The sequence below is a fragment of the Macaca mulatta genome, chromosome 7, assembly GCF_049350105.2.
Source record: "Macaca mulatta isolate MMU2019108-1 chromosome 7, T2T-MMU8v2.0, whole genome shotgun sequence".
In the NCBI taxonomy this organism is placed as follows: Eukaryota; Metazoa; Chordata; class Mammalia; order Primates; family Cercopithecidae; genus Macaca; species Macaca mulatta.
Genome location: NC_133412.1, coordinates 139,097,637 through 139,117,612, shown reverse-complemented (window position 1 = coordinate 139,117,612; position 19,976 = coordinate 139,097,637). Strand labels below are relative to the sequence as shown.

Genomic DNA, 19,976 nt, shown 5'->3' with positions numbered 1-19,976 from the left:
TGATTTATATTTTAAAAGTTTACTTGGGTAGGTCACATTCAAAGAGAAACATTGAGAATCTAAAATATTGAGAGAGAAACACCAGGATTCCAAGGGAAATACTTGTCCAAATGGAATGGATACATTGTCTGGGGGCTGGATAGAATGTTCTCATTGAGAAATGATCACTGCGGGGTTTACTACAGCTAGGATACATGGCTCATAGCAACTGTTGTTGCAACATTAAAGTTGAACTGATAGAATCTAAACCTCTGTCTGAGCAGAGCAAGGTTTCCTAGGGCCCCTGAAAGCCTCACTTCTCTGAATGAAACTCCCTTTGCAGACAGGTTGCATTTTTGTAGACACTGATGAAGCCACTAGGAGAAGTAAGCACAAGAGTAGAGTTTAAGAAGAGTATAAGAATCAGCAATTTGTTTCTGGCTATGGTCATGATGAAGTAATGGGTAGCAGTCTTACCCTCCTGCTTTAAATAGCTATAAAACTGAACAAACGTTGCTGAGAGAAACTAAAGAAGACATAGACAGAGAGAGAGTTATACAGTGTTCATATTTTCCCCAAATTGATCTCTACATTCAACACAATCGCAGTGAAAATTCTACCAGGCATTTGTTTTTTAGAAATTGATAAGCCCATTCTAAAATGTGTATGGAAATACAAAAGTCTGGAATAGGATCAATCTTGCTAAAAAAACAACAACAACAGTAGAGAATTTTATACAATTTGATTTCAAACTGTAGTGTAAAGTTACAATAATCAAGTAGGTGTGGTATTAGCATAGGATAAATAAATAAATATATCAATAAAACACACTAAAGGGTCCAGAAATAAACTCACACTTATATAGGCAATTGATTTTTTAAAAATATGTCAAAGCTATTCATGAGGAGAAACAAAGTTTTCTTTAACAAATGGTAATGCAACAACTAGATTTTCATGTGGAGAAATGAGTGTCTTGGCCTCTATTTCACCTTAAAGGAAACCAAAATATTTCTCCCCAAAATAGGGAGGATTGTTAAGTGAAAGACACTGTAAACACAGAGGGAACACTCTGCCTTAGCCTCTACTTGCCTGATGGCAGAAGGGAAATCCTTCCTTGCTGAAGACAGCACTTGCTTATCAGCCCAGAGAAGATACCAGCAGGCACCAGATGAATCTGGGAACAGATTTTACTTCCAACATTGTCCTGCCTTTTAAAGATGGAAACTGTTCTCTCCTTTGTCTTGTCACTACAGAATTTGTGACTGTTTGTTGAAACACTGTTTAGGCAAGGCTCCTGAGATACTGCCTTGACAGGGATACTTTTGAACTGAGGCCTCTCCTACATGACGAGCACAGCATGTGTCAATAGACTTCTGCGGGTTTTTCTCTTGTTAATCTGACATTTGTTTTCAGAAGAATGTCTCAACTAAGAACATATGAGGGTTAACAATACATATATTTTTTCTTTCCTACAACATCACATATAAAAACCATCTAAATAGATAACTAACATAAACAGAAAAACTCACATCATAAAGTTGCTAAGAGAAAACATGGGAGAAATCTTGACTTGGGATAAGCAAATCTTTTTACGTACAGAAAACAATGACCATATGAATTTCATCAGAATTAAAAACTTCAATATAAAGTTTATGTCCGTAAAAAAAATACCGTTATGACAATTAAAAAGCAAAGCACAGACTAGGGTAAGATATTCACAATACGTATGTTTGATAATGAGCTTTTACCCAAAATACATGAAGAACTCTTGCAACTCGACAATAAAGAGACAACCCAGAATTTTAAAAAATGGACAAAAGATGCAAATAGATACTTCACAAATGAAGATATTCAATAACAACATGAAAATCTGTCCAATATCCTTCATTATCAAGGCAATACAAATTAAAACCCCAATGAGATACTACTTCACACTCACCAGAATGGCTAAAATTTAAAAGGCTAACACCACCAAATGATGGCAAAGATATGAAGCAACTAGAACTCTCAAACATTGTTGGTAGGTATTTAAAATGGTTCAATCACTTTGGAAAACTGCTGAGAGTTTCTAATTAAGCACCTATCAATTATATGACCCAGAAATTCTTCTTCTAGGTATTTACACAAGGGAAATTGAAACATATATCCACAAAAAGAATTATAAAGTGTTCATCGCAATTTATTCATAGCTCTAAATTAGTAACAACCTAAATCTCTATCAAAAGGAGAATGAATAAGCAAAATGCAGTATAGTTGTACCTCAGTATCTATGAGGGATTTGTTCCAGGGTCTCCTGCAGATACCAAAATCCACAGATGCCCAAGTCCCTGATATAAAATGACATCATATTTGCGTATAACCTATGCAAATCCTCTCAAATAAGTTATCTCTAGATTACTTATAATACCCAATACTTATAATACTTAATATAAATGCTACATAAATAGTTGTTATACTGTATCATGTAGGGAATCATGACAAAAAAGGTATGTATATGTTCATTACAGATGTAATTTTTTTCAAATATTTTCTATCGCGGTTGGTTGAATCCATGAATGTGGAACCCACAAAGGGCCAACTGTATATTTATACAATAACATATTCTGAGATAAAAGGGGACAAACAACTGATCCGTCAACAACATGAATGACTTTCAAAAGCACTTTGCTCAGCAAAAGAAGCCAGGCACAGAGAGGATGTAAACTAAAACAGGTAGTGAACTATGGTGTTCAGAAATCAGAATTGTGTAGCTGATCTGTGGAGGGACAGAGCAGAGATTCACTGCGAAGGGGTATGTGGGTTAACTGGATCATGGTTTTTGTGGACTTTACAGGATGCATGCAGCTGGCATCTGCTAGGCTTCTAGGGAGGCCTCAGGAAGCTCACAATCATGGCAGAAGGTAAAAGAAGGAGCAGGCATGTCACATGGCAAAGCAGGAGAGAGAAAGGGAGTAGAGGAGAGAGAGGAAGAGGGAGAGAGAGAAAGGAGGGAGAGGAAGGGAGAGAGAGAGCATGAGAGTGAGAGGGCAAGAGAGGTGGGGGATGTGCCAAGCCCTTTTAAATGGCCAGATCTTGCAATAACTCATTATTGGGGAAAACAGCACCAAACCATGAGGGTTCTGCCCCCATGATCCAAACACCTCCCAGCAGGCCCTACTTCCATTGGGGATTACAGTTCAACATGAGATTTGAGTGGGGACAAATATCCAAACTATATCAGAAGGTATTTGTTAGGATTCCTTGAAAACAGAAAGGTTTTCTTAGGATTTAATGTTTTGATTTCTAAGAGGTTTTATCTGACCTTTACAGATGTGGGATACAAGGTTAATAGCCCTCAGGCAGCCTGCCCTACCTCATATAAATAGATTATTTATCTACTCTGGCTGGGCACTATGTTAAGTACCGGATTATCTCATTCCACCTTCACAACAACCCTCTTCTTACAGATGAGGAGACTGGGGTTTAGTGAGGCGAATTAACTTCCCAGTGTCCTCCAGCTAGGCAGTGACAGGCGGTGACTTGAACCCATTCCACTCTTCTACTTGCTACCAACCCCTGTCCCTCTCAGGAGTGACTGGGCCCAGACAGACAGGAAAAGCCACAGCACCAGTAGTAGAGAAACTGGAGCAGTTGTTAGCAGAGGCAGCGTGTCAGGGAAGCAAAACCATACTGCAGAGAGAACAAGGGTTGCAGATGCTGGGATTTAAAAGAGCTGACAATGGAAATGCTGTCAGGAGCATCACAATTGCTGGCCCAAGCCGGCTCCATGAGATGTGGTAACAGTAGGATCAGAGACAGGTTTTCCTTGGCAGTTACTGGAGAATGAAGAGTTGGGGGCAGGGTGAAAGAGAGATTTGGAATTATAATAGAAAGGGGAAAATCACCTGCAGAAAATCCTTTCCTGCTCTGGAGCAAACTCTATAAGGAAGCTTGTGGCAGCCATGGAAATGGGGCAGGGCCATGTTTCTGAACAGAGCTAGTGCTCAATAAGAGCAATTTCCAGCAGGAAAAGCCCTTGAAAACCTCTGTGTCTGGTTTGTTTGTGAACCTGATGACACAGCTGAAGACTGCCCCAGGGCACAGAATTGTGGTGAAACCTGACGGTGTCTTAGAGACTCCAGGGGAGCTGAGCACTGAGGGATATTGAGTTGGGATTTTAGGGTTCAGAATGGAATGAATTTTTACATCTATCCACTTGTAAAATGATGTAGGGTACATACACCTACAACAGTCTTAGTAGGAACTGAGTGGAGAGGAGGGGATTCTGGGCTCCCCACCTAAGCTTTTGGGGTCTGAGAATTAGTGGTGTTTTTGCCCCGTGGTACTGTGAATTACCTTCTCTCTTAAATGATCTTATCTCTTAATTACCAGTGACGAGCTGTGCTCTGCTTATGGTAGAACATTCGCCTTTTCCCTAGTTGACATTCAGAGTCTGTAGAATTCCAGGCACTAATGAGCTGACTCAACACTCCTCAATATTGGAGAACCCACAACCAACATGTCTGGTAAAGCCCAGATTCTTCCATGCTCATTTGAAAATGGTAACGAGATGCCAAGAGCTCATCAGGGGACCTCCCTGGCAAACATCTCTGCGAGCAGAATGAGGGTCTCAGTGGTAGCTGACTCACCCCATCTCTCCTGCTAAGGCTCTCCCTTCCCTGTCACAGCAGAGATGGAGCAGTCAGCAGCTGCACTCCCTGTGAACATGAAGGTGGGGACTTTCCATCTCATTCTGTAAGCTTTGTTCACACAATGTCCTTTCTGAAGCTACAAGGGAAATTTCCATACTAGCTCCCTTGGTATGACAGTTGCCATTCCCTTCATAAATCCGCCCTAAGATTCCACAAGATGGTGCTTGGGTCTCGTTTTAAGTTGCCTCAGCAACCCAAAGAATCACAACTGCTGAAAAGTGGGATCCTGGGATCATTAATAGTTATAACTAGCTCCCCAGCCAGTCAACCCAGTCCATCCCAGAAGGATCTCTTGACTGCCTCCTGGGCTACACAGACTGTGTTTGGGCTAGAAAATGGCCACTGTATGGTTCCCCTGCCCCTCCTCCCATCCATCTCTCCACCAATGTCCAGTCTTGTCCTTCAGTGATACCATAATGACCTTCTCTTCTCCACCTATGTGGAAAATGTGAGGAGCAACCTCTACATCCAGGCCTGGCCTAGAGGCCTCTGGTTTTGACACTGATGTCTCTTTCTCCTCTCTCTAGGCATGTCTGTGTGTCTAGATCTGATTCCACCTGAGTGATTTCCAGCCTCCCTGTTGGCAGCATGGTTTATATTTAGGTTTAGCTGCAAATGGACAGACCGTTGATGCAGGGCCGCCTTCCCCTCTTGGGGTGTGCCCTGCTTTGTCTTCCTGACATTCCCTCTAGGAAGGACACTATGGGGAGCTCTCCCAGAGAAAAGTGTTGTCTTAATGGGCAGGAGTGAGAAAATCATGGCAAGAGGTGAGGGGAGTGATTAGTAGCTAAGGGAAAGGGTAGAGAAAATAGAAAATAGGGAAAGTAAGAAAAGAAGCATTAGGAGCTGCCTAAGCACAAACTACCCATCTCAAAAGGAAAAAAAAAAAAAAAAAGATATACATAGGGGAAAAAAATTCCCCGTGTCTTTGGAATTTGAATTGTGATATAGACTCAATCATTCAAACTTAATTGAATATCTACTATGAATCTGCACAGTCCCTGCTCTTGAGAGTTTATGCTCAACAGAGGAAATACATTTAACTAAACATTACAATGCAGGAAAGAAGAGAGGCTTGTGTAAACTGCTGTGGAAGCCCAGAGCCAAACTGAAGGGGTTAAAGGGGAAGCACTCCAGGAACTCACATTACAACTGAGTCTGCAAGGATTTTACCGAGTTGGGAAGGAGTGAAAATGTTTTCAGGTGAGGAAGTAGCATGAGAAAAGCATGGAGGTGCAATCAGGGAAAGGCAGGCAATTTGTTGTGACTGGAGCACATAAGATTTGCTGGAAAAGTGGAAAGAAGAAAAGAATGGAAGGAGTATGAGGCAAGGAAGCCAACATCTGGAAACTGGAAAGCAGCATGCACCGTATTAAGGGTTTGGGACTTTATCTTGCAGGGAATGGGGATGTGGCAAAAGTTTGTAAGCAAAGGAGTGACAATGAATATATGTGTTTTGGAAAGATAAATGTGACAATATGGCTTGGAAGCAAGAGAAGTTTTAAGGCAGGGAACTTATATACTAAACATATACTAACATATATAATAATATAGATCTACTAGCAGTTGGCAGGAGAAAATAACTCTTCAAAATTAAGACAGGGTCAGGGAGTCTGAACTGGAGGGAACTGATTCTTGAGGTTCAGCTGAGGAGCTAATGTCATGATTTGTTGTCCAACCAGATGTGTGAGTAGTGAGGGAGGAAGAAGAAAGGAAACCTTGGGCACTTGTGTAGATCTCTGTGCCATGAATCAAAATCTGAAATACAGAAAGAGGAGTTGGTGTTTGGGGATATTACGAGTTGACTTTTGCCCATGAGAAAATAGCTCTGGAGTTCCAGAGTTGAGAAGCATTACATTTTTGGTGAACAAACATGCCATACCTCACTCCCATTTCTGTCTCTTTTTTCCATCAGCCCCCACCCAAGAGCAAACTGAAGAACAGGCAAATGTGAATGTTCTTTGTCTCTAAATAATTCACTCCCCTAGTAGCTGAGAAGACATGTGTGTTTCAAGCCTCACCAGTTTTCCAAGGCATCATGCAGCCTTTGCTATATGAACACAATCCTTTCCTTTTTTGTCTTCCCCACACCACCTCCTCACCCCTAGATGTCAGGAGGAATTCCAAAAGGAAAAGAAAGAAAAGGAGGGTATACTGCCACAGCCTCATGCAAGAGCAATTAGGAAATGCATCTACAAAGTAGAAAGTAGGGTTTTTTTAAAGTCTGTTTCTCTTGGAACAGTCAGCAGGGATGAAGCAGATTACCTTAAATTCAAGAAAGGCATCTCAGGAAGCCATTCTTCTTTCCAGGAATTTGGGAACTATGCTGCAAAGAGGTAATCTCCCCAACTGTACCCTGACACTGGGAAGGGATACTTTCTCTCTTGGAGCCATTTCCCTTCACTCCCATGGAGTTGTTGCCTTGAATAGGTTCCTTTAGGGCTTTGACCAATGCCTAGGAAATGAGAATCCAGGTGGAAAATTATACATTGCTAGTCTTTACCTCGAGATCAATGCCTCAGTATGGTTCATGCTGATTTTTGCTAATCTGTTGTTGTGGGAAACAGGAGGACCAGAGAGACTTTGGGGTGTATACAGGAGGATCTTTACTGAGTGCACTCAGACCCAAATTCCTTTGTGCCTTAGCTTCTTAGATAGTGTTTATCAAGGCTTTTCCTGGGTCTGGGCTGTGCCTATTACTGCCTCTGGGATAAGTCAGCCTAATACAGGAAAGCTCATTTCTCTTTTTTTAATTTAATTTTTTTCTTTCTTTAATTTCCCACCTCACTGTAACAGAAGAGTTCTCACTTAGCTGACTTGTCTCTTTACCTGTACTAACATCACATGTGTGGCATTTGATAGTACCTGGGATCAAGGAAGGAGTGAATTTAGTTTTTTCAAGTTGTATAGAAGTTATACTGTTTAAATATTAATGGATGATATTTTCCCTCACCTCCTACCACCCAACTGACTCTATCCCACCCTACATTCAGGCAGCCAGGCCATTCAACATCCATTTTCTTGGGAAAGAGAATGAATAGCAGAAAGCAGGAAGATGGGGGGCAAAAAACACCAGTACTCTTCTAAACTTTTGAGCTCTAAATGTGTAGGCCTTAGGAAATAAGATAGGATTCATGTCACAGATGAAATAAATAAATATATATATACATATATATATAATATTTCCCAGGCTAGAGAGGGGAGGTGTGCAAGAAAGGATAATGAAATGAGTAAATTATGGGTACATATTTGCTGGTGGATTCCTAAGAAAGAGGGAAGAGGGGCAATAACCTAGCTGAGATCTGCTTGTTCAAAGAAATGGGAACTTTGCCCAGGATCCTGAAATTTAAGGGAGCCAAAGTATGAGATAGTGATGTTTAAATATTTTACCTGTTTCAAATCCCCCCTCCACTCTCAGCAAATGTGGCCCCTTTCCCTTCACCTGTCTAGCCTGAGATCAGCTTAGTTCTGCCAGACTTGCCCCTTGCCACTCCCATCAGCCAGGCAGAAGAGATGGTTGAAATGGGAGACCCAAAGTAAGGAGGAGATAGAACTTGCTGTGCCTGAGACCTGTATCCTTTCCCTCCCATTCTTTCCTCACAACCCGTTACCTCTGTTGATTGGAGGGCAGGTCCATGCTGCTTGCCCACATCACTGTTTATGACTCTGTTCTCAGGTATTTTCATGGGTACCATGGCTGGAATTGACCCTGGGAGCTTTCTCTAGTTAGCCCAGATGATGAACTAACTATGCTGGGATAGGTGCCAACCCTCAGCTCAGCTTCCCATAAGACGATGGGTTTCCTTGCCCCAAGAGAGGTTCTGTGATATCCCAACAGTACCAGGTTTTTAGGTGTTAGGCAGTTGGTTTCCTAGACAACTCCTGCAAAGAGCTATACCCCAAACCCAGACTGTTTGTTTGTTCCCTAAGTTACAAGGTCATTTCTCACCCTTGATCTATGAAAAGGCTGAAATAGCAGAGGGCAGGGTGCCCTGGCACCAACATGTCTCTCATGGATTGATGGCTGATGGGGGCATGTCCTTTCTCTTCTTTTGTTGACATGAAGCTCTTTTATTTCCTGCAAAAAGCTATTCCCTAACCCATGTTATTGGGGGAATCCACCCCCAATAATTCTTCATGGGTTCTTTCCTATTTTCCCTAAGTGTCGGCTGGTCTGAGAAATAAAGGGAAAGAGCACAAAAGAGGGAAATTTTAAAGCTGGGTGTCCGGGGGAGACATCACATGTCAGCAGGTTCGGTGATGCCCCCAAGCCACAAAACCAACAAGTTTTTATTCGTGATTTTAAAAAGGGAGGGAGTGTATGAATAGGGTGTGGGTCACAGAGATCACATGCTTCACAAGGTAATAAAATATCACAAGGCAAATGGAGGCAGGGTGAGATCACAGGACCGGGGGGAAATTAAAATTGCTAATGAAGTTTCGGGCACACATTGTCATTGATAACATCTTATCAGGAGACAGGATTTGAGAGCAGACAACCAGTTTGACCAAAATTTATTAGGTGGGAATTTCCTCGTCCTAATAAGCCTGGGAGCACTATGGGAGATTGGGGCTTATTTCATCCCTTATCTACAACCGTAAAAGACAGACATTCTCAAAGCATCCATTTCAGAGACCTCCCCTTGGGAATGCATTCCCTTTCTCAGGGATGTTCCCTGCTGAGAGAAAGAATTCAGTGATATTTCTCCTATTTGCTTTTGAAAGAAGAGAAATATGGCTCTGTTCTGCCCAGCCCACAGGCAGCCAGACTTTAAGATTATCTCCCTTGTTCCCTGAAAATCACTGTTATCCTGTTCTTAAGGTGCCCAGGTTTCATATAGTTCAAATACACATGCTCTACAAACAATTTGTAAAGTTAACGCAATCATCACAGGATCCTGAGGTGACATTCATCCTCAGTTTATGAAGATGATGGGATTAAGAGATTAAAGACAGGCATAGGAAATCACAAGAGTATTGATTGGGGAAGTGATAAGTGTCCATGAAATCTTCACAATTTATGTTCAGAGATTGCAGTAAAGACAGGCGTAAGAAATTATGAAAGTATTGATTTGGGGAACTAATAAATGTCCATGAAATCTTCACAATTTATGTTCTTCTGCCATGGCTTCAGCCAGTCCCTCCATTCGGGCTCCCTGACTTCCCGCAACACCATGTCAAGTAATGTTGAGCAATTTGTTGCAAGCCTGTTATATTGCTAACAATGACTGGGAGGCACTCAACTGGCAGGACTGTGCACTTAAAAAATTAAGAAGTCATGAAATGTAGATGAAATAGCACAGGCTCTGAACCTGTATTTCCATGCTAGCTCTAGTCTTTATTACCTGTCTAATCAAATGTGGGCAAATTTACTTCCCAGTCTCCATTCTCACATCTACAAAATAAGCAAAATTATCATCACTAGGACTGTAGTGAAGGTCACATGAGATAATGTCCCTAGTATGTTTGGCACTATAACTGATGTCCTCAAAATTATTAAGTTGATGCTAGAGAAGCATGCTTCAATCTGTGCACAATTTCTCCCTCTCCCAGGGTGTCATGCAGTTTCTCTGCACTAATTAATTTCTGCCTCATCGTGACCCACTTTACTCCTCTATAAAGCTGCATACTTTAAGGAACTGTTAGGAGTTATATATAATCATTTATCTGGGGACTTGATTCCTTATCTGGTAACCTTTCCCAGCCAGAACCCAACCCATACTCTGGGAGAAAGTGACAAAGGCCTATGAGCAGTAGGTGTTAGAAGGTCCAATCACCACAGCTCACATAGATTGGGAACAGAAGTTCTCTGGGTTTGGAGGGAACAAAACGTTCATGGCTTTGAAACCAGAGATTATTTCAAATTTTAGTTCTACCACTTAGGAGTTGTGTGACCTTTGAAAAGTCACTTTCTTTGAGACTCAGTTTCCTAAATTCAAATTAGGGTAACAGGGTATGGTGAAGATTAGAGATAACATTCCTGGCCCATAGAAGCTCCTTCATAACCAAGGCTATTATTATTTCTGTATAGGCCAGGCTCCTCTGGCCCTTGTTGGGAGTCTGTTTGATGCTAACAGTCAGGAACACAGTTGCACAATTGTGAATAAGCTTGCTCTCTAATCACTGAACCAGCAAGTTCAAGCAAGTAAAAGGAAGTCACCAGATAGCAGTGGTTCTCAACCCTGGCTGCACATTAGAATCATCTAGGGAGTGCTTAAGCTCTGATGCCCTCACTACACCCCAGACTAATCATGTCAGGCTATAAAGAAGGAGGGGTCAGGCCCAGGAATCAGTATTTTTAATGTTCCCTGGCCAATACCAATGTGCAGTCAGGGTTGAAAATCACCAGGCTGCTTCTCCAACATTATTGTGCATATTTAACACCTAGGAAAATAATTAAAATGCAGAATCTGATTGAGAAGATCTGGGAGGGGGCCTAGATTCTCCATCTCTAATGGGCTCCCAGGTGATGCTGATACTACTGAATGACAAGGGCTAAAGGAAGACTTGCTCTCATCATCAAAATAGAATGGCTGAGAGCCTGTCATTTTGGGAAGAGACAGAAAAACTATAAATTGTCCTCTTGCTCTCCAAAAGTAGAGTGGCCTGGGAGCCATTTAAAGAAGAGGTGTGTAGCCCTATATCTACAAGTAGTCCATAGGAGTATTACTATTATGACAAAGCCCAAGTTGATGGCCATAATTATGACCCTGAGTCTCTGAAAAAAAGTTACACTGGGTGTAGGAGCATTTGTTTAAGAGTACCAGGAAATGTATTTGTCTTAGTCAGTTCAGACTGCTGTAACAAAGTACCATAGACTAGGTGGCTTACAAACACCAGCAATTTTATTTCTCTTAGTTCTGAAGGCTGGAAGTCCAAGACCAGGGTGCCAGAATGGTGGGAATCTGGTGAGGGATGTTTTCCATGTTACAGACTGCTGACTGCTCCTTATATCCTCACATGATGGAAAGAGGGTGAGAGAGTTCTTTGGAATCCCTTTTATAGGAATATTAATCCCAATCATGAGGGCTCCACCTCATGACCTAACTATTTCCCCTAGATCCCACTTCCTGATACCATTGCCTTGGCAGTTAGGATTTCAACATATGAATTTGTGGGAGACAAAAACATTCAGTCCAATGCAGTATTACACATTGTAGAGATTCTTAAACAAAAACTTATCTCCAATTCTAAGAGGTAAGCTATAGACAAATCTTCCTCTGAGAAATAGTTAATATCTCACTGATGCCAATTACTGAGCTTATCACTCAGGTGTCACTCAAAAGGCACCTGACTGTTCAACCCTAGTCAGTAACTGAGGTAGCAGCATTATTGTTCCCAATTATTCACTCTCCTCTCTCTATAAAGGGATTATAGTTTCTACCCCATATGACTTTTTTTGTCCAATAGAATATGAGCAGATGAAACATGCTGCATGCTACTTCCAACCAGAAGTTCCAAGGGCCATCACCTGGTTTCTTTTGTTGCTCTTTTCTCTCTACCATAAGATTCCTTCTCCCTGGACTCCTAGGTCCAAGAATGAGGAAGACACAGCAGGGGTTACAGCTGACATGTACAGGAGTGAAAAATAAGCATTGGTTATTATAAGCCATTGAGATGTTGGGGATATTTGTTACCACAGTGTAGCCTAGTGAAAACTGACTAACATGTGAGACATGGAGACAGGGCTGCAGAACACAGAGCAGGCCCACATGGGGGGTTATGGCACGAAACAGCCATGAATGTCATCAGTTGTGAAAGTGGCTCAACATATATAGATCCTGGAGGACTCTTCATATATAAATGGGGGCACAAGGAGAATACAGATACCTCTTGGTAGATCTGGGGAGGTTTCTTAGAGAAAACACTCTCCTTGAAATGAAGGGAGGATATAGCAGGACAATAAGAGGGAGCTTGAGGGTGGGTCTGGAAGCAATTAATATAGTGAATTATTCTAATTCACTATATTTGGTGAATAAGAGGGCTTGAGTAGATGTTAGATTTGAAGCCCAACTTCAGAATTAGATTGTGGGAGGGGACAGAGGGAGGACAAGAAGTGGCTGAGGGTGTTGATGAAGAGTGACAAGTTTGTTTCTTTAGTAACACCAGGTCTTCAGGATGTCTCTTTTCTGATCTCCATGGATAAGGCATCTGAGGCCACTTTCAACTTCTTCTCTTTAGGTATAGTTCAGACTGGGGAGGAGTCCAGGGGCCCGACTGGCCAGATTCTAGGGCATTGATTTGGCATTTCTTTGTTCTATCTCTGATTCCATTTTCTCTGGTGCTGATGGATGTGGTTCTGGAGAACAACAAGGACACTGAATTCTCTTGCCTAGAAATGTTAGGCAGTCCAGGACCTACTCCAGCTCACTCAAATTCTGCCTGGGTCCTAGGTAGAAACCCTAGCTGTCATGAAGTATCACTCTGCTTGGCCCACCATTGTCCTATGCGTGTATCTCCCTTGGAGACCTCCCCTGCAGGGAGAAGTCATTAATGCAGGCAGGCTTCAAGTATTCCTGGATCCTCTCACCAAAACTCTTTAATACCATTTTAATTCCAAATCTCTCTCTGACCTCTAAGACTACTCATGCCTGCCATCCTTGTAACTATCAGCTGATATTCTGATGCATTTTCAGCCAGAGTCGAGTCTTAAAGAATTGTGTGTGTGCATGTCTTTTAAGAGCACTACGGCATGCTCTAATTATGCCAATGTAGGGATTATTCCATAAACCCTCCTCACCAGTTTATCAGAATCCAAATGGGAACATAAGATCTGAAAACAGGTGAATGCAGCTCAGCTATTCTGGACATCTTATTTCACAAAAATAGTGAAACTAAAGTGGGCACGTAGGAAAGAGTAAATCCTACAGAAGTAGAAAAGGTGACAGAAAAAGATCAAGTACAAAGGAAAGGAAAGTTTTAAAATGAGAAAATCATCCAGGGAACTAATGACTTTAGCATCTCTGTCTATGTCTTTAACCTCATCGCTCCTTCATTTGATGAAGCAGCCAATTTTAGCTTGCTAAGGCGCTCAGGCGGAGGAGAATGTTTCTTTGTGTTTCAAGCTAACAGAAAAGAGTCTTGCAAAATCATTTTCTTTTCCTTCTCTGCATGTAAAATCCATTATAAAGCTGGAGGCCATCTTTCTACTCTAGAGAAAAGAAAGTATTTACAAAGAAGGCAGAAGAATGTCTTCACACATATCACAAAAGAAAAGGCCAATTAAAGCCCTGAATGAGAGAGAGTTCTGTGAGCTTGTTTCTGTCAGGAACAAAAAAGCCTGGCCATTGACCAGCTTTCTTTAGACAAGGAACCAAACTAGAGTCACAGAGATAAGAAAATAGAAGGGCAGGGTCAGAATTCAACATCCACCAGCTTGTCCTCTGCCATCTTCCTCCAGGCCTCTGCCATGAGGGTGCCAGATAGAATAGCCATGGGAAGCAGGCAGCAGAATTCTCCAGGTACTGGCAAAGATGTTGGATCATCCAGAGCAATTGGAGAGACACAGCCAAATTCAGTCTCCATTTATACAGCCACTTACCTTCGCTTCTGTATTCCTCATTTGTTTTCTACTTTTTTGTGTTTTTTTTTTTTTAATCCTCAAAAATACATTTCTCTTACTTCCTCCTAATCACTACTAACTTAAGATTAACAGGGAAGGCTCTCCTCCAATTTAACTACAGTCTCCAAAGGTCAGCATGTTGGGTACTATGTTAGTGATGCCTCAGGAGTGGAGGCAGCGGTGCTTTGGGCTGTGAGATGGGGAAGAGACTGGAGTTGAATGTGAGGAGAAGATCCTAAGGAGGCAAGATTTGCTGGGTGGCAGTGAGGCACTGGGTTGGGAAGGTAAAGGACATTTGAGTCACATGTCAAGGTAGAAAGCTGGCTTACCATCTCATACCAATGGAGAGGTCATTGTTATGGCAAAGGAATGTGTCTCGAGGAGTCTGACCCCATTTTTTGATGTTTGGCCCCTGACAACTTTTAAGCCACCCCTCCCTCTTCCCCATATACCTACATAAGAAGGCCTGGGCATTCCCTCCTTTGGTGAGGGTAAAAGATTCAGATCAAGCACCCTCATCTCTGCCTCGGAACTTTCAAGCCAGACTCACCAACTAACCACAATAAAAACGCTTTCCTGGCTCCCTCAAGCTATTTCAGACCTGCGTGAGAGGACTGCCCTGCTCTCCTCAGAGACCTCAGTTATGTCATCCAAACCTTTTCAAACCCCCTTGTTTTGTATGGCATCATCTGTTTCAATACCCAAACCAAATTTTGGGCAGGCATCTACCTACCTCTGCAGGTAATCATTACAGAATAGACCTAGGAAATACCTGGTATTCTCATCATTTATTGTGGTATCTGGCAGCACTTCAGAAAAGCTGGGCCAAGTTAATGAGTAAAAGACAAGGCTAGAAGTTGATAGCATTTATAGGGGATAGAGTGTAAATGGGGGTGGATTAGAGTGGTCTTAATCCCAGTTTATTAGCCAGGGTCTATCGCCTAGGTCACTCTCATGAATCTGGGCTGTCTACAAAATCACATGCTATAAACATGTAAAATGTAAGCTTGGAATGTTGGCCATGGCTCTAGGATGACTCCTGGGCAACAACCACTGTTGTCTCACTTGTTCTGACCCACACTAGTTCTCCCTGCTTTTGAAGCCTCCATCTGGTTCTCTATCTGCCTCCAATTTTTATTTTACATGCTCTTGATTTGATGACTTGCTGTCGATACAGTAGCCTGACTTGAGCCGGTATTCCCATTCATATTTCATCTAGAATTTGGTTTTTGCTGCCACTCATCAAGGCTCTAGGTAAGCAATACCTCTACACACACACACACACACACACACACACACACACACACACCAGGGATTGGGTATGAATGGATTAGATGGATAGGGAGCTAGTGAGAATGAAAAGATATTGAGATATATTCAGAATCTAAACTTACCAGATATCTTAAGTACCCCCACCCTAGCTAGGGTTTATATCAGGTTATACATTATGAGGAAATTACATGAGTACAGAATCTAGTAGTGCATCTTGTTTTCTCTGAAGTTAGAGCAGGACAGCTGATATGGGTCGAATTTGTGTCTCCACACAAATCTCGTATCAAATTGTAATCCCCAGTGTTGGAGAAGGGGCCTGGTAGGAGGTGACTGGATCATGGGGGCAGATGTCCCCCTTGCTGTTCTCATGATGGTGAATGAGTTCTCACAAGATCTGGTTGTTTAAAAGTGTGCAGCACTTCCCCTTTCCTGTCTTCCTCCTGCTCTGGCCATGTGAAGATGTGCCTCCTTCCTCTTTGCTTTCTGCAATGATGGTAAGTTTTCTGAGACTTCCCCAGCCATGCCTCCTGTACAGCCTGTGGAAGTGTGAGTCAACTGAACCTCTTCTTTATAAATTACCCAGTTTCAGGTAGTTCTTTAGAGCTATGCAAAAATAGACTAATACAACAGCTAAGATCATTGATGAGAGAGTGGTTTTGTCAAAAAACAAGAGAAGAGCCCTTGGTCCAGTAGTGTCCACTTTTCAGTTAATCAAGAATTGTGGCTAACTGTCAAGTGTGGTTGAAAATATTAAATCCAAGTTATATATAAATCAGCACAAAATATGCTCTGTGATGGTAGAGACAGCTAAATTGGAAATTCCAGTTTGAGTGTTGCCTGTCTCTCTCTCCCTCTCTCTCTCTCTAGCACCTCATTTTTCTGTACCTTTGTTTCCTTATCTATAAATTGGTAAGTTTAGACCAATCTCTAAGGTTCTTCAAACTCTAAACCTTTAGTGGATATGTTAGTCAGGATAGTCTAGCCTATGTGACAGTAACAAAAACCGAGAATTCTTGTGACTTAAAACTTAAAGTTTATTTCTCATTCATATAAAATCCACTATGGTTCTTGGGACTGTCCAAGAAAGTTCACATACAAAGATCCAAGCTGACAAAAGCTTCATTGTTTTTGACAGGCTTCCAAGGTCTTTGCAGCAAGCATAAGAGATAAACTGAAGGTCAAGCACTAGCTTTTAAATGCCCTGGCTTAGGTATGACATATATCACTTCCACTCACAGCCTAGTAACAGCTGGCTCTGCCCAAGGGTGGGGCAGCGTGGAAGAGCACGTAGATATTCAATCTTTGCTGTGGTGGTTCTAGGACTCTCATTCATTATGGGCTCATATCACGTATGGCCCTGTTACCATGACACAGAGATATTCCAATGACCATAGGCGATACCTCCAAGAAGGAGCTGCCATCTTCCAGAAATGGCTCAGGACTCACAAACACACTAGCATGTCAATGGCCCCAAACAGCTAATCACCAACAGGGCAAAACCAGCCTAAACACGAGGTCTTCTAACAATGCGAGAGGAAATGCACAGATGATTTGTTTGACACCAGTAGGAGGTGGGAAGAGGATCCTGTGTGAAGCTAACAGACCACTGTGACCTAGTATGTTAGGCCAGAAAAGTGGACCAAAAATAAGTTGTTTGTATAGTTCTTTCTGAGGCAACAAAACAGATTCCAGATGCAAACTAAACAAGCTGGAGGCAAAGAAAGCGTCTGCACCCAACAAACATGTGTTTACTGGTTGACTACCTGGCTGGCTTTCTCAAACTCAGCAGTAAAGATATATTTCCTCCATACTCCAAGGTGAGTTGAAGAGTCTCAGTTGCCTTCCACAGAGCTTGTAAAGCTTTGGTGAATTTCAGGGGATGAGGGGTTCTTTTCAGAATGGATCCAATTGCAGGAGAAGAAAAGGAGGGTTGGAATAAATCCATCTGGGACCTGGGGCTGCCATGAGTGGGTCACAGATTATGCAGGTGTCCTCCTTCCATACCCTGGAATAAATCTCACTGGTCACTGCCTTTATAATTAGAACAAATTTGGCTTCAGAAGGCATTAAAGGGCCCAAGAGATATGCAGAGGAAAGGAAGAAAAATGGAGTGATCATCCAGGTAGCAATTCTGTTTTTCTTTAGGCTGAGGGTTCAACCATCTCTTCATCTTCCAAAAGATCCACTGGGGAATGTTTTCAAAGGGTAACCTCCTCTTTGCTTTACCAAAGGGGCTATCTAGAAAAATAGCTGTCTCACTTGGTAACATCCAATTCATCTAGATGACTCCACATAGAGCTTCTCTCAGGGAAGTCACTTTTGCAAGGCAGGGGGAAGATTCTCAGATGCCAGGCCATTGAGTAGCATTTGCTGAGGCAGCAGGTTCCTATACTCTCTAATTTCCTTACCTCCCCCTGCCCGTTCTGTACCCCAACTCTTCAGAAGATCCCTCATCCACTGGAAGCACAGCTGGGAAGGCCTGAGGTTAAGCCATGCCTAATTCATGTGGACTACTTCTCGGAAGTCTGTTAAGAAGTGTCCTGGGCGATCATTCATTCTAGCAAATAAAAGGGCCAGCATTAACTAGCTTAATTCTCTAAGAAAACCTTGGTGGTCAGAGGAGTTGATCTTAGAAGTCACAACTCAATTTTTGTTTTCCAGCCAGCCCTCTTGAACTCATGTCAGTCTGATAGTGTGAATAAGAACCATTTGCTGCACAAGTTAGAGTTCAGTCACTATACTACATGCTTTCAATACTTTATGTGACTTAATCCTTCTAACAACCCTATATAGAAGGTAGATCCTTTTGTGTGTGTGTGTGAGATGGAGTCTCACTCTGTCTCCCAGGTTGGTGTGCAATGGTGCCATCTCGGCTCACTGCAACCAGGTAGGTCCTTCTTAAAGATAAGACACTGATGCTAGTGGAGGTGTTTGGAGGTATAGTGACTGGCTTGGGTTGCAGGGCTGGCATTACAGAGGAGCCCTCCTTCCTACTAAGAAGTGGAGCTGGGATTTGAACTCACCTCTGCCTGATTCCAAGACCAGTGCTCTTCATACCATATTATTTGCCAAAAATACTAAGACAGAGTGTAACGCAAGAGGGTTGCTAGGCCTTCTCAACTTTCCCACAGAGCCTCAGGCAGCCATGAATTCACAAGTGCTCCAGCTGAGATAGGAGAATAAAGAGGTTGAGAGCCAGGATGTTGCCCAGCAAATAGCTGGCATGAGAAGATGGAGTGGCAGCAATGCCTTTCAGGAGCAGACTGGTTAACAAGCCTATGAGAAGTACCCCACCCCCCTACAGAAACCTGGGGACCACTTACAGGATGGAGACCCTGCATAAGCAAGTGAGGCAAGAGCCCATGAAATCTAGGTTAGTGTCCTTACTGCAATACCACCAATTCTTATGGGAGAGTAATTCCCAGGGAAATTGGGGCCATGAAAACAAACAAACACACTTAGAACCGTCTAACTGGAAGAAGCTTACAAATTCTTTAGTTCAGGGGTTTTTGGGAGGCCAAGGCAGGTAGACCGCCTGAGGTCAGGAATTCGACACCAGCCTGGCCAACATAGTGAAACCCTGTCTCTACTAAAAATAAAAAAAAAAGTACCTGGGCATGGTGGCAGGTGCCTGTAATCCCAGCTACTTGGGAGGCTGAGGCAGAAGAATCACTTGAACCTGAGAGGCGGAGGTTGCAGTGAGCCAAGATCGCACCATTGCACTCCAGCCTGGGCAACAAGAATGAAACTCAATCTCAAAAAAAAAAAAAAAAAAAAAAAAAAAAAAACAAAAAATTGCGCCTTTATTATTTTTCTAATAAGTTTTAAGTGGAACCTCAGTATATTAAAAAAATTTATAAACCTGAAGCCTGCTTCACCCCCCTTTATTCCTCCATGGGGGCCACTGAACTAATCTGATCCTCTCATTTTGCAGGTGAGGAACCAGGCCCTGGGAGAACAGCGAGGTGCTCCAGGTCACGGTGCCAGCCAGATCAGGTCTTTTTACTCCTAGGTGAGGAGTCTTTTCAATGCACTGCACAGGCCACTGAGCCAATGGCTGTTTGCTATGAGAGGCTGTCCTGTGGGCCTGGGAGGAGTTTCCTAACTATAGCTGGCCTGTCCTCTAGAGCCATGTTTCTCAAAGTGTGGTTCATGGTCAAGGATGGTCCACAGTCAAGTGGTGGGCTATGAAGATGGCAAAGAGATGGGAAAATACGAGTGCTCTTGGCAATTCTGATGAGAAATGATGCACAGCTCTATAGACTTTCATTTTTGTGTATGAATATTGGCTGGTTCTTAATAACACACCAAGCATGCAACTAGATTTCAGAAAGCTAAAGGTATGTATTTACGAACTAAAATGAGTCTCCTGGGGACTCTGATTCAGTAGATCCCCAGAGTCTGGCATTCTCACTCTATCTGGCACGTAGCTGAAGCTCCTATTATGCGGGTAGATACACAGGGAGCTGGGA

At 42.5% G+C, this 19,976-nt stretch overlaps 1 protein-coding gene across 1 annotated transcript in view; it reads left to right on the top strand.

The window, feature by feature from the left end:
- LOC144330299 (uncharacterized) overlaps positions 1-19,516 on the top strand; it is a 523,359-nt gene extending 503,843 nt beyond the window's left edge. Inside the window, exon 5 of the transcript XR_013396345.1 lies at positions 19,439-19,516. The gene's annotated coding sequence lies outside the window, so the exon portion shown is untranslated. The remainder of the gene's footprint in view (positions 1-19,438) is intronic.
- The last annotated feature ends 460 nt before the right edge of the window (positions 19,517-19,976 follow it).